This window comes from Balearica regulorum, chromosome 4 (assembly GCF_011004875.1).
Source record: "Balearica regulorum gibbericeps isolate bBalReg1 chromosome 4, bBalReg1.pri, whole genome shotgun sequence".
NCBI classification, from domain to species: Eukaryota; Metazoa; Chordata; class Aves; order Gruiformes; family Gruidae; genus Balearica; species Balearica regulorum.
The window spans coordinates 51374128-51387068 of NC_046187.1; the positions used below are offsets into that span (position 1 = coordinate 51374128).

Sequence of the window (12941 nt, forward strand, 5' to 3'; positions counted from 1 at the left end):
GGAGAGGAGAGGAGAGGAGAGGAGAGGGGAGGGGAGGGGAGGGGAGGGGAGGGGAGGGGAGGGGAGGGGAGGGGAGGGGAGGGGAGGGGAGGGGAGGGGAGGGGAGGGGAGGGGACGGGACGGGAGGGGAGGGGACGGGAGGGGACGGGAGGGGACGGGAGGGGACGGGAGCGGAAGCAGCCTCCAAACATGGGTGTGATATCGATGAAATAGACACATTTCCCACCATCTGCATGTTGGCTTTACAAGGTCCTAGTTCCTTCGGAGTTCTACTAAGTTGTGTACTCCTGCTTGAAGAGAGACAAAAAGTCTAGGATGGGAGCGGGACTGGTAATTGGGCTCTATGTTTGCCTTTCGTCCTTTCTGTCACATGTGTTTTTAATCCAAGTTGTTTACCAATCAGGCTTCCAAAGAAAAAATAAATACAGTAATTGTGAAGAGGGCACTGTCCAGGGTGAACATTAGAGATCATTAATGAGGGAAAAATGCTCTTGCCTTCGTTCTAACTCCAGTAAATTGAGTCTCTAATCTTAATTTGGTGTTAGAAATCAGATCTGATAAGTATCTAAGATCCACAAGACTTTTCTTTTGAAAGCAAATGGCAGAAAAAACAGGCAAGCCAGAGCTACAATAGCCCTAGAACTTAAACAGTGATAGAAGCACAACAAGCCTAAAAACACAAAAAGCTCCAAGAAAAAGCACTGTAGTGAGTCAAGGATGCAACAAACAGTGAGCGTAGGCATGTGGTTAAAGCCAGACTCAGCAGTAAGCATCAGTCCAATTCCTTAAAGAGTGACACCACGTTGGCCAAAGGCAGTGACAACAGAAATGGCCTCATGTTAGCTAACCTCTCTCTTCAGTGATGATCATGCTGGATAAGCAGATCCTAGGGATTACATCTGGTTTAGATCAACAACAAGAGACAAAGGAATACCCTGGTGTATCTAATGGGGTGTGCATGAAAGGACATAATTTATTCCAGAAGGCTTACAGCTGCTTACATAAAACTATTCAATAAAAAAGTAAGTTTCATGCCATACCACAGTGTGATTTTTGAGAAAGCACAATCTCACTCACACAGCAAAATAAAGGTGAATCAGCAAATAATTTCAGAACAGCCCTGTACTCTCTAATCCTGCACTGTGACTATAGGAAGATAAAAAAAGTATTAACAGAAACAAGACAGCATATGGGGCCGAGAGATATAAAATTATTATACAAATTCCCAAATGATCTAATATACTAGAGATAGTACAGGAACTTGGTTGTCCGAAGTCACTATATAAAGAAACACGATTTTCTGAGGATGCCCAGACACAAGAGGAAAAATATTGCAGAATGTCTAGAAACAGTGTCTCCCTAAACCAGTACAAAGGGATCTAGAAAGGAGACTGTAACATGTAATGAAGAAAAGAAATAAAAGAACAAAATAATCCCAAAAGTATTACAAACAGTGACAGCTAATGGTTTTGTCCAGGAAAATGATACGCTGTACCAGAAATGCCTTTAAAACAAAAAGTAACACCACAGTCTATTTATGTGAGCATCCCACAGAAGCTGGTTTTCAGGAACAAGTCTCAAAATGTACATTAAATTTTCCTTCAGCCATGAGAGGTGATCAGCAAGAACTAACTATGTCTCTTGGGAAAATATGAACTAGATGCCAAAATAAAATTGATTGAGAACTGTGAGATCAGAATCTTTCCACAGGAAAATAAAAGCACCAATGCTTCCAAGCCAAAGCAGATAATGAAACTGCTGACTGTATCCATTAAGTTTGAAATCACAAATCTGGATGTTCTACAGTTAGAAGAGAATGTTCCGTCCCAAGAGATACTGCGCTTTACCTGGATGATGAGCAATCAAACTACGTGCTAAGCACTAATACAAGGAGAGAATCAGTGGAGATAATTCTTAAACCAGGAGGAGATTCCAAAATTACTCTGCGGACAACAGACCAAGAACTAAAGCAACATCTTTTGTCCTGTCATCACAAAACAGTGATTCTTTCTTTTCTTTCTTCTACTGCTAGAATGAAAACAGAAACTAGCCACATGAAACAAACATACTAAGTTTCTTAAGAGGTAAATTAAATCAGGGATATGCAAACATGGTAGTAGTCACAACAGCAAACCGCAAAATTCAGGACGGTATCGAATCAAAGATAGCTAGGCTTTCAGAAACATCACGCAATGCCTGTGCATTATGCCAGTTCTGAACTTATAAAAAGAAAAATAAATCCTCCAGTGCAATTTCAGCTGATTTCTCACACTACAAACTTTGTATATTTTCTAGTTGGAGAATGACTAGTAGCATATGCCTTAACAACAGTCTTCAAAACAGCAGCACTGAGCACAAATAGAAAAAGCAGTTAAACCAGACTTGCACGTTTCAGGCATTTTCTGGTACGCACTGAATTTCATACAGGGATTGACCTTAAACTACCAGTCACTCTTCCATATTCAAAATCCTAGATGACTCATAACACGAGATAAACCATTTTCATAACAGATGAGCTTTCAGCTCTCAATTGTTTATTTGTCTCAAAAGAACCTCATCATGGCTGATAAACTCCCTGCTTTGGTGACTGCAGTCACTTTGCAAGAGGTGGAATAGAAAAGAGTTGTTGACGGAAGATGTGATAAATGCATTACTTATATTATTTTCATACTACAGGAAAAAGCTTACAAAAAAAAATTTAAAAGCAAGACCAGATGGAATACTGAGCTAAGTCATAAACTACTGCAAAAAAAGCAGGACAAAGATAATGATCAGAACAGGATAAAGAAATTTCAGAACCAGTTCTGAAAATACACGGACCAGTTCCCTGACCAAATTCTAAACTGCAAGGAGGGACCTAAATACTAAAAAAAAGTAAGAAAGAATTTGGAAGTTTGATGGTTTTGTTCTCACAAGAGTCACTGTAATTAATTCTTACCAGCATTCTCTCAGACAGGCCATGGTAAGAAGTAAGAATTTATTTTCTATCTGGCTAGCACAGCTAATTTTCATAATAATTTATTTTTTATAATTGTTGCAGTAATCAGGATGTTCAACACTGTTGATCATGAGGTGCTAATAAGGAAACTTTTTTTTTCCTAGCCTTCGACAGCAAGAGCAAAAAGCTTTTGACAGTTGTCTTCAATTTTTCTCTTAGACCTTTGATTTTACATGTGCCATATCCAACTATACAACTTCTCTGAGAATATTTAGTAGATTAAAAACAATAAACCAAAACAGGATTATTTATAAAGCCTCATATTTTCATTTTGCCCAGTTGCCGCTCCACCTAGATTCTTGTTTGATTTCCCCACATCTAAAAAGAAGGAATACTGACATTTGAGGGAAAGACTGGAGAAAAAAACAACAGTGTCTGAGTAGCAGGAATGACTTTGTCCTCCTTGATTAGTAAGCAAATGAAAATTAGCTATCAGAATATGCATTGCTTTGAGGCATCTTCAGACAGATTTCAAATTTCTCCCTCTGTCATGATTAGCTTGATAGGCAACATCTCACCTGCCCACACAAAACCACCAGTATATCCTCCAGATCCACTCCTGGTAAGGCGATATCCAACTGAAGGGAATTGGCCTCACACATTCCTGTTGGTCTATCCACGATCTTGAAAAGACAAAATAGAAAGAAATAATTTTGAATTACAAAGTTTTATGCAATCTACCCAAACTTTAAGGCCACTGGTTTTGTGTCACTCTTCAGGGTTTCATTATGCTTTCATCCAAAAAAAACCCAAAACAAAATAACCATTAACTGGGAATGTTTGACATCTCTTTTTTTTTTTTTAAATTAGGTCAATGTAATATAGCATTGTTCTAATAGGACAAGACTCTATGAAAACAGGAAAAACAGACAGTCTTGCATTCATTGCAAACACAATGCTTTGTACACACACCCCAGACAAACTCCCCCCTCAGTCCCTCCAAGCCTCACTGCTTGCAATGCTCTACAGGATTTCTATTCCCTCCTCTTCTGTGCCTCCTCCCATTCACTGGCTGCAAGATAAACTTCAATTTAATCTCCATGAGATAACCAGAGACATTTTGGAAAATCCAGGATCTAGAGATTTCAGAATGTAGATGTCTCTAAAATGAAATTAATGGAACAGCTTTCCTATCAAATTTATTATCTAAGCACTGCAACCACAGGCAAACAATATAGCAACAATTTATAACCATGGGAAGGTGGTGGAGAAAATCATCCTGGAAACCATTTCCAAACACATGAAGGGAAAGAAGGTGATTGGGAGCAGTCAGCATGGGTTTGCAAAGGGGAAATCATGCTTTACCAGTCTGATAACCTTCTACAACGAGGTGACGAGCCTGTTGGATGAGAGGAGGGCAGCTGATGCTTTTTACCTCAACTTTAGTAAGGATGACTCTCATAGACAAGTGGACAAATTAAAGGCTAGATAGTTACACAGTGAGATAGATTGAAAATTGACTGAATGGCCAGGCTTGGAGGGTGGTGATCAGCAGCACAAAGTCCAATTGGAGGCAAGTCACAAGTGCTGTAACCCAGGGATCATTACTGGGGCTAATACTGTTTAACAGCTTCATTTATGACCTGGATGATGTGACAGAGTGCACCTCAGCAAGTTCACAGATGATGCAAAACTGGGAGGAGTGGCTGAAACAGCTCACAGTTATGCTACCATTCAGTGGGACCTTGACAAGCTGGAGAATTGGGTCGAGAGGAACCTCACGAAGTTTAATAAGGGGAAATACAAAGTCCTGAAGAGGTCTTTGGAAAGAAATAAACTTAGGCACTATATAGACCAGGGGCCAACCTGCTAGAAAGCAGCTCTGCAGAGAAGGCTCTTTGGGTCCTGGGGACAAGCAGCTGACCATGAACCAGCAATGCACCTTCACAGCAAAGGCGGCCAACATCATCCTGGGTATTATGAAGAGCATTGCCCACAGGTCAAAGGGCGTGATCCTTCCCCTCTACTCAGCACTGGTGAGGCCACACTTTGGAGCACTGTGTGACCAGGTCTGGGCTCCCCAGTACAAGATAGACATGAACTCAATGGAGTGAGTACAGCACAAAGATGATCAAGGGACTAGAGCATCTCTCATATGAGGAGAGGCTGAGAGAGCTGAGGTTCTTCAGCCTGGAGAAGACAAGGTTCAGGGGGATCTCATCAATGGGTATAATGGGTCGGGTGGGTGTATAGTGTGGTGGAAGAGCATCATCCATGCTCATTGTGGGAGGGGGTGGGGTGGTGGACTAGATGACCTTTAAAGGTCTCTTCCAACCCAAACTATTTTATGACTCTATAAATACTTGATGGGAGGGAACAAGGATGAGGGAGTCAGACTTTCCAGTAGTGCCCAGCAATAGGTCAAGAGGCAATGGGCACAAATTAAAACACAGGACAGTCCATCTGAACACAAGATTACACTTTTTTACTGTGAGGGTGGTCAAACATTGGCACAGGTTGCCCAGAGAGGCTGTGGACTCTCCATCTGTGGAGATCTTCAAAATTTGATGGCTACGGTCCTAGGCAACCAGTTCTAACTGACCCTGCTTGAGCATGGGGATTGGTCTAGAGGATCTCAAGAGTTCCCTTCCAACCTAAATGATTCTGTGATTCTCTTGATATCCAGTAAGACTAGAAACAGTTTTTTGCAAGTGCAAGGCCATGCAGTCCCTAGTACGAGGGGACTGGTTGCCAGAATAGACTTTTCAACCTGCATATTTGACATACAGATGTGAATGAATAAGCGAAGTTGATGAGCCAAGGATATCCTAAAAGCAGACTTTGTTCTTCAGATGTATTCAGATAAACCCCAGGGCTATTGTCCCTGCTTATATGAAAAGGAGATTGGTAAGGACATGCTTTGGAGAGTTCTATTACAGTCCTCATAGTGGATGATTATGTAAGTTGTATACTGTACTACTGCATTTTTAATAGGGAACAGACTGTCACCACCATCTTTTTAGGCAGCTGACTACAATTCCCGGGCAAGACAAAATCTGCTGTTTCCACCAAGTTTCTGCAGGCATGGTGGGGCAAGATGACTTGAAAACTGCTGCCTAGTGCCTAGAGGAAGACAATTCGTACAGCTTACTTCACAGGTCTGGTAGGAAGACAGTTGAAACTTGGGAGGAGCCAGAAGCTGCTAATTTGCTGATTGGAGCTATCTTGTCTCTTTGCTTTATGCTTATGCCTTGTCAGCAAGGCAGCAGGGTTTAAAATCATACCCAACTTCTTTTCCAAGCCTTTGAGAACTATGACTTTGATACCATAGTCTTTTTTGGCAAGACTGAAAAAACAGACAAATGCTTCGTAGTTTAACTCCAAAATGTTACCTCTGCGTAATCTAAAGTTTGAATTTACAAAAGGTCAGCTGTTATATGTTATGCAACTCTTACTCCATATTTAACAGAATTTAAGGAATTTTGCACCCAGAAAGGAGATATAAACTGAGACTTACCCGTACAGGCAGGCTTTACAGCAGAGCCCATAGCCTAGATAAGCCCATATCCTAGATTATCACTTATAATTTAAGTAAACAAATAATTACTGCCAGAATATTGCAGTACTTATCTGATCATTCATCATCTGCTGTTTTATCAACAATTAGACAAAAAGAATCATTGCTTGTGGATGTTCAGGAGGAGGTTAATTTTAACCAGTCAAAAGGGATTTCATAATTAAAATATTTAGAGATGTGAAGGAATCCTGACACTTCAAAAATTCTAAAATTATGTGCATGGGAAAGGTAAGAGATTGTATATACAAGTGATGAGGTGCTCTCTTCCTACACAAAAAATGGAGCTGAAAAGCTGAAGATTATATAAGTGGATTAGGAAAGCTGTAGATTCCTCTCCCATCTGCTTTGTTTGCAGATTTTACAGTGCCTTGATGTTACAGCAATAAATCAGGATGACTGTGTTTAGCCTACTTACCTTCTCTTGCAAGGACAAATCTTTGTTAACCATCTCTACACAGGGCAGAATGGAGCAAAGGACCATTGCAGCAAAGTATCAACATAAGGGTTGGATGATTTAATACAAACTGTATAGTCTGGCAGGAACTTCCAGTTTCCAGAGCTGCATTTTTCACTTTCAGCATGGCAGAGAACATGCTGCCCTGTTCTCGAACACTCATTTAACTTTATTATGGAATGCCAATATCAGAACAAGCTGTCAACCACAGTTTTAAAACCACAGCATTTACAAAGTGATGTAACATGAATTCCACCCTAACTTCAGATTCATAATATACAAGAAGTCTCCTTATATTTTCTGCTTTTAAGGCAACAAAATAGTTTAGGTCATGACAGTTCTCTACATACACAACACATGCTTCAGGAAACAGTACGGAATTTAACATATGCACTGAGTGCTCTGCAATGCACTTCTCATTCTCTGTAACATGTCAGCTACTAAGAAATAGGCTATAATGTCAAAATACATGTTGTAAAATGGTGACAGAGAGGTGACAAGAAACATAGAGTGAGAGACAGATTTTGTTCATGATTACTTTCCTTTGAAAAGGTGCAAAGATATCAACAAAGTAATATTGATTACAGTATCACTAACTCCCCCATGGTTTTTACTCCCAAATCCATTCACATTTTAACCCCCAACCCAAAAGTGATGGTAGAAAAAAACAACAACAAGAAAATTATGAGGAGGAAATCAACAGCCCCTAAGCCCACATGGCTGGGTGCTAGGGAAGGGGTATAGTGGCACAAGCCAGACAGTGACAGCTCAACAAGTTTTAAAATATTCTATTTGGAAAAATGTGTTATGATTTTGCTTTCTGATGATTTCTTTACCCTTAGCTTTGCTTTCAAACTGATTTGTTTAGGTTCATTATTAAGAAACTCTGTTCAACATGCAACTTCACAATCATAAAACCTCTGGCCTTGCACACATAGGTAAGATAAGACGCTGTCATTGAGTAATCCTTCACCTTATGTAACTGCCACTACATTTAGTGCTATATATGTAATGTGCAAAGGAATGTTTACGAGTTGAATAGAAACAGTTCAGCAGAGCTAGACAGCAGTGAGAAGATGAAACATTTAATTAGAAGTAATGTTTTGAAGAAAACAAATTCACCTGCCCATTACTATACCACCAACTAAAAAGCATGCCTACCATGCAGGGAAGCGGTAGGAGCTGCGGGCATTATAGCCCACGCAGGCACTGTAGTTCATCTGTACTCAGATCAAGAAAGTTAAATTATAATGACCAAGGATCTCTCTATACATACTGAAGGTTATTTCTGGCAGGGTCAATTAAACTTCATGAGCATCTTTGCTGCCATGGCTGGAGCACTTCAGATCATGAACTGCTTTATTTCAAGCTAATTTAGGTACTACACACTACACTGCCTTCTGGCATAAGTTATAAAGCAGATAATAATAACAGTCATACACCCTCAGCCTATGCACAGCACTTAGTGGAAATGTCAGAAGTTAGTTACTATAGATACAGAAAGCAAACCATTTCCAGATGTGAAAAGTGCTCCAGTCACAGCCCACAGCAGTAAGGTTGTCACCTACAACAGATACTATAGTGGCATGATTAGAACAGTGAAAATCACACTCAGCATTAGCACAGGCTAATCCAACATAAACATATCCCCACAGCAGAACCGCTGCATTCCATTCCTTCAGAGTGTCTGATGGATGTTAGTGTTGCATGAACACTAATAACTTATCACAACTAAACACATACCCAACATTCCTTCCTTTTCTTCTGTTGGTGACTGACTCAAACTAAGGCCGTCTACTGGAACCAAATGTTACAAGACGCCATAGCACTACCTTGGGTTATTTCTTTGCAAAAAGTGTCTATGTCCTTGGCCACTGTACAACGGAGTGCAAGAACACTGCCCTGCCAGGACTTCTGTTAACAGTTCTGAACAGCCTCGGCTTCTTTTACAAAGTGTTTTTACATCATGTCCACTCTGTATCACCTGAGGAAAGATTTCACAGACATTATCACAAAATACAAAGCTAATTTTACAGCTCTTTACCACCTCTTGTGGTTTTGTACCTAATTTCCCTACACTGTTCTTCCAGTGAGGGAAGCATGCCTTTTAGAAACTAAGCCAAGGAACTTTTCATTAGAAAGAGTCCAAAGTAATTTACAGTGTATACAAACTGTGCTGAATCTTTCTTATGCCAGGGCAAGACAGCTATATTTAAAGAATGTGACAACTGCTTAACTTTGCAGGCATCAGTACGGGCCAACCTTGACTGGAAAGCAAAGACATTCTAGGTTTGTAATATTTAACTCTCTAGGTATGAGCTTAGTCAGCAGACCCAAATTTGAACATTTTAACTTAAAAAAAAAAAAGGCAAAATTTCACTGGTGAGAAGTCATCAGGTACTACATTTAAACCAGCCATGCAAATGAAAGCTATTATTATTCTTTATTAATTGCTAAGTTTCCAAGTGGTCCCAGTATCTCACTGTAAAAGACAAAAATAATGAATTCTCTCACCTTAAATATAAAATAAACGGGAGTATATGAGAGTATATTGTAATTTAGAATTCTTTTTTTTTTCCTAAACTACACAGTAACTCCTGATTTTTCATTCATCTTTCCCTCTGTAGAGTTTTATAAAGCCTCTTCAGAAATAGTTTTGTGGCTGTTTATTCTGCCTGTTGAAGAAATTGTGCACTCATTAACAGATGGGTTTGTTGAGGTAACACTGACAACATGACATTTGACATTAGACAGTAATTGTAAATCTGAATCACACTATGAAAGAAATGGGGGTTGCAGATACAGGAAGTATGAATAGGGTGGACAAATAATTAATAATTAATTATTATAATAAAATTATCCTAAGTGTCCCAGACCATTTAGCTGTCAGTGAAATTCATGGTATTTATTGTTTTACCAGAAGTATCACTATCAATAAAATTAGCAATCATTTTTGATTAACGAGACATAGCATCAATGAACTACTGAAATAATGTGCAAATGGTTCTTAAAATTTATATTAAAAAGTTTTGCCAGATAAAATATATCAGTGCTATACTACTGAAATAATCTGTAAATAGTTCTTAAAATTTATATTAAAAAGTTATGCCAGTGCTATGTGTGCCACAGTGTTCTAAGTACCTTCTGTAATAAGCAAGGAAAATTCATAGTTTAATTTAATAGTGTAGCATGCCCTGAGGGGAGAAAAAATATTTTCAACAAAGAGAGAACATCTGCAAAGATACTTATTTGTAGAGGCATGTGATAAACAGACTCATGTGCTCATTAAGTTAAAAAAGAATAACATTCTTTTCTGATGACTTAACAAAGCTAACACATACCATAATTAATCTGACTTTCAAGATTTCTTATTTATGGATTTGTTCTGCTATGGTTTACTTTTGTGTATCAACCTTCTCAGTGCTGTAACACAATTCACTATTCTAGTTTGAAAAGTAGTCACCCACATTTTTAATTTCCAGCACAAGTAAACTAAGCTTCATTAACAGGCAGACTTTCTTCTGTGTACCATTTTTTAATCAAAGGTTGCAAAGGTTATCGTGAAGATAATCTAGGCTGAAGATGAACAAATTGCTTTTTTTTTTATTATTATTTTCTTATGTAAGTATGATGACTGAGATCCAGTTCTCCTCCTCTGAAAGCTACTGAGTCAACAACGCGGTAGACATTTTGGAGAAGTTACAACAAACTAAAAATATGAATTCCTATTGCTGCCTTTTACGCCTTACAAAAAGTTTCTGTTTTGAAACATTTTTGACTTGCAAAACCAGAATAACTAATGAAATATGCTTTTTCCTTTGACTTTTTTGGACATCAAATATGCTGTCAGAAAGCAACTGGCTAAGCAATAACTAGCTGGGTCAAACATGTTTGCAGAGATAACATTTAGAATTGTAGGCAGGAAAATAACTAGAAGAATTCAATAAAAATAAGGTAGATAGTTCTTAGTCTGAAGAACAGGAAAAGGTTTCTTATGTGTTTGGACTTCTGCTAAGGGACAGTTTCTCAAGGAAACCGACTGCAACTCTTATCCTGGGACATTTAAATCTCAAAAGCTGAACTCCAATTCAATGTAGAGCACAGCCTTGCATGGCAGAGAGAGGGACTGCGGGGCCCGAAGAAAACCCTTCTGTGACTGTACAGCATCCAGTGACTGCATGTGAGCTCCCGTTCATCTCCCAGGTTTAACAAAGAATCAGAACCAACTGTTACAAAATCACTAGTTCTTTAGACACATTCCTCCTTCAGACACCATAGCCTTGGTGAACGCAGATTGCTCGACAGGAAAGTAAGGTAAGGTTTGTGGGACAAGTATTACCTTCTACTAGAGCACTTGATGTAGTTGGGAAAAAAAAGACAAGTTTAGGACACACAATTATTTGTTCAGGTTTGAAAGGATAAATAAGGGTTTGAACAAATTGATCTCAGTTTATCTTATTTTTAAAAATTGTATAATTTGAAAGAAAAATGTGATTCCCCTGTGGCAATGCAGAGCCAATGAGGTAATTAATAGGGCAAAGAATGACATAGAGGAATTGTACTTCTACTGGTAATATTAGAGGTTCTTGTGAAAGACAAAGAAAGAAATGATGTGGAAATTGTTCAACATCTTCAAAAAATTAAACACATTTAAAAAATCATCATGGAATTCAAATGCCATGAGACACAAAAAATGATTACTGCTTCCAAGAAAATATCATGAGAAATAATCTTGGTAATTCAATTCCACATGAAAGAGTGATATATTAACACTGAAGAACTGTACAATAACTGAGCCCTGACACCACTCAGTAAATCTTTTAACAGAGTTTGGCAGATATCATCATGAAATGTTTAAAAAAAGTCTCTCCCCCCAAGACACAAATCACTATATTGCAAGTCTCAAATAAGAAAAAATTCTTTGTGTTACCTTTATTTGTTGTAAAGGTGAAATATTCCAAATTTGATAAAATTTCAAGTTGTTCAAACTTTTTTGTACATTTTAAATTTGTATCTTGTAACTTCTTGTCTTCTTATTTATTTTTCCCAGAGTTAGTTGATCACATACTCAACTAAAGGACCTGGTATGTAAATCTATGGTGCGGCAGGAAGTCATGTAAGCAATTTATTACATAACCTCTGATCTTCTACTCAATCAGCGTCAGAAAGTGATATTTCTACTAATCTAGCATTTCAGAAGCACCATTTTTCAGATAAGACTGAGATTCTTGTTCTAACAATTCTTGTAAGTTAAATGAGTTTTTGGGAGAGATGTCTGTTCCAATGTTAAGAAGTGAATCTCAAGTAAAGCTGTATTTTTTGCCTCTCAAATCTTTGCCCTGCAATATCAACTAGACATTGCGCTTTACTTCTTGTCCTAACAAGTCGTGTTGCTGGCATACACCAGTGTGTTCCACCCAAAAGTGGGGGCAAAAAACCTTCAATGCTTCATAAATTATTTACTAAACATATCTTGAGATGAAAGGTACATACAGAATGCAAGACAAACATGCATCTTAAAGGAAAAATGTAACTTTTGTCAACAGTTTGCAGTATGTACTGTTACAAGCATAACCAAAATCCTAGCTGTGTCTTCCAAGACTGAGGCCATACCAACACAATTCCAGAAAGTCCTTTTGCACTACTGCCAAAAGCCGTATAATGGAGGTATTCTTCATGGTAAAGCTTACTTTTATTGCTCTGTAACGGCAGCATTTTTAAATGCTGCACTTACCAGTGTTACGAAGGGGGAATGTGCTAACACCATTCGATATCCTCTGGTTCTGAAAGCATTTAGCACTGAACAGTGCTGTGTAAGACAGAACAAGATACACCAAACAGCACCAAGACCAGGAAGGACACCTGTCAAACATGTCACATTGTTTCCCTTATATACTCATAATGTGAACTCTGATGGTATTTGTATTCTGTCGCTGTAAATTATTTCCTCTAATTGATATGAAAAGTTGAGC

The 12941-nt window shown here is 38.5% G+C and overlaps 1 protein-coding gene across 1 annotated transcript in view; it reads right to left on the reverse strand.

Moving 5' to 3' along the window:
* The window catches only part of TRMT9B (tRNA methyltransferase 9B (putative)), a 123453-nt gene that overhangs the window by 99957 nt on the left and 10555 nt on the right, over window positions 1–12941 (reverse strand). Inside the window, exon 2 of the mRNA XM_075752101.1 lies at window positions 3517–3621. The gene's annotated coding sequence lies outside the window, so the exon portion shown is untranslated. The remainder of the gene's footprint in view (window positions 1–3516; window positions 3622–12941) is intronic.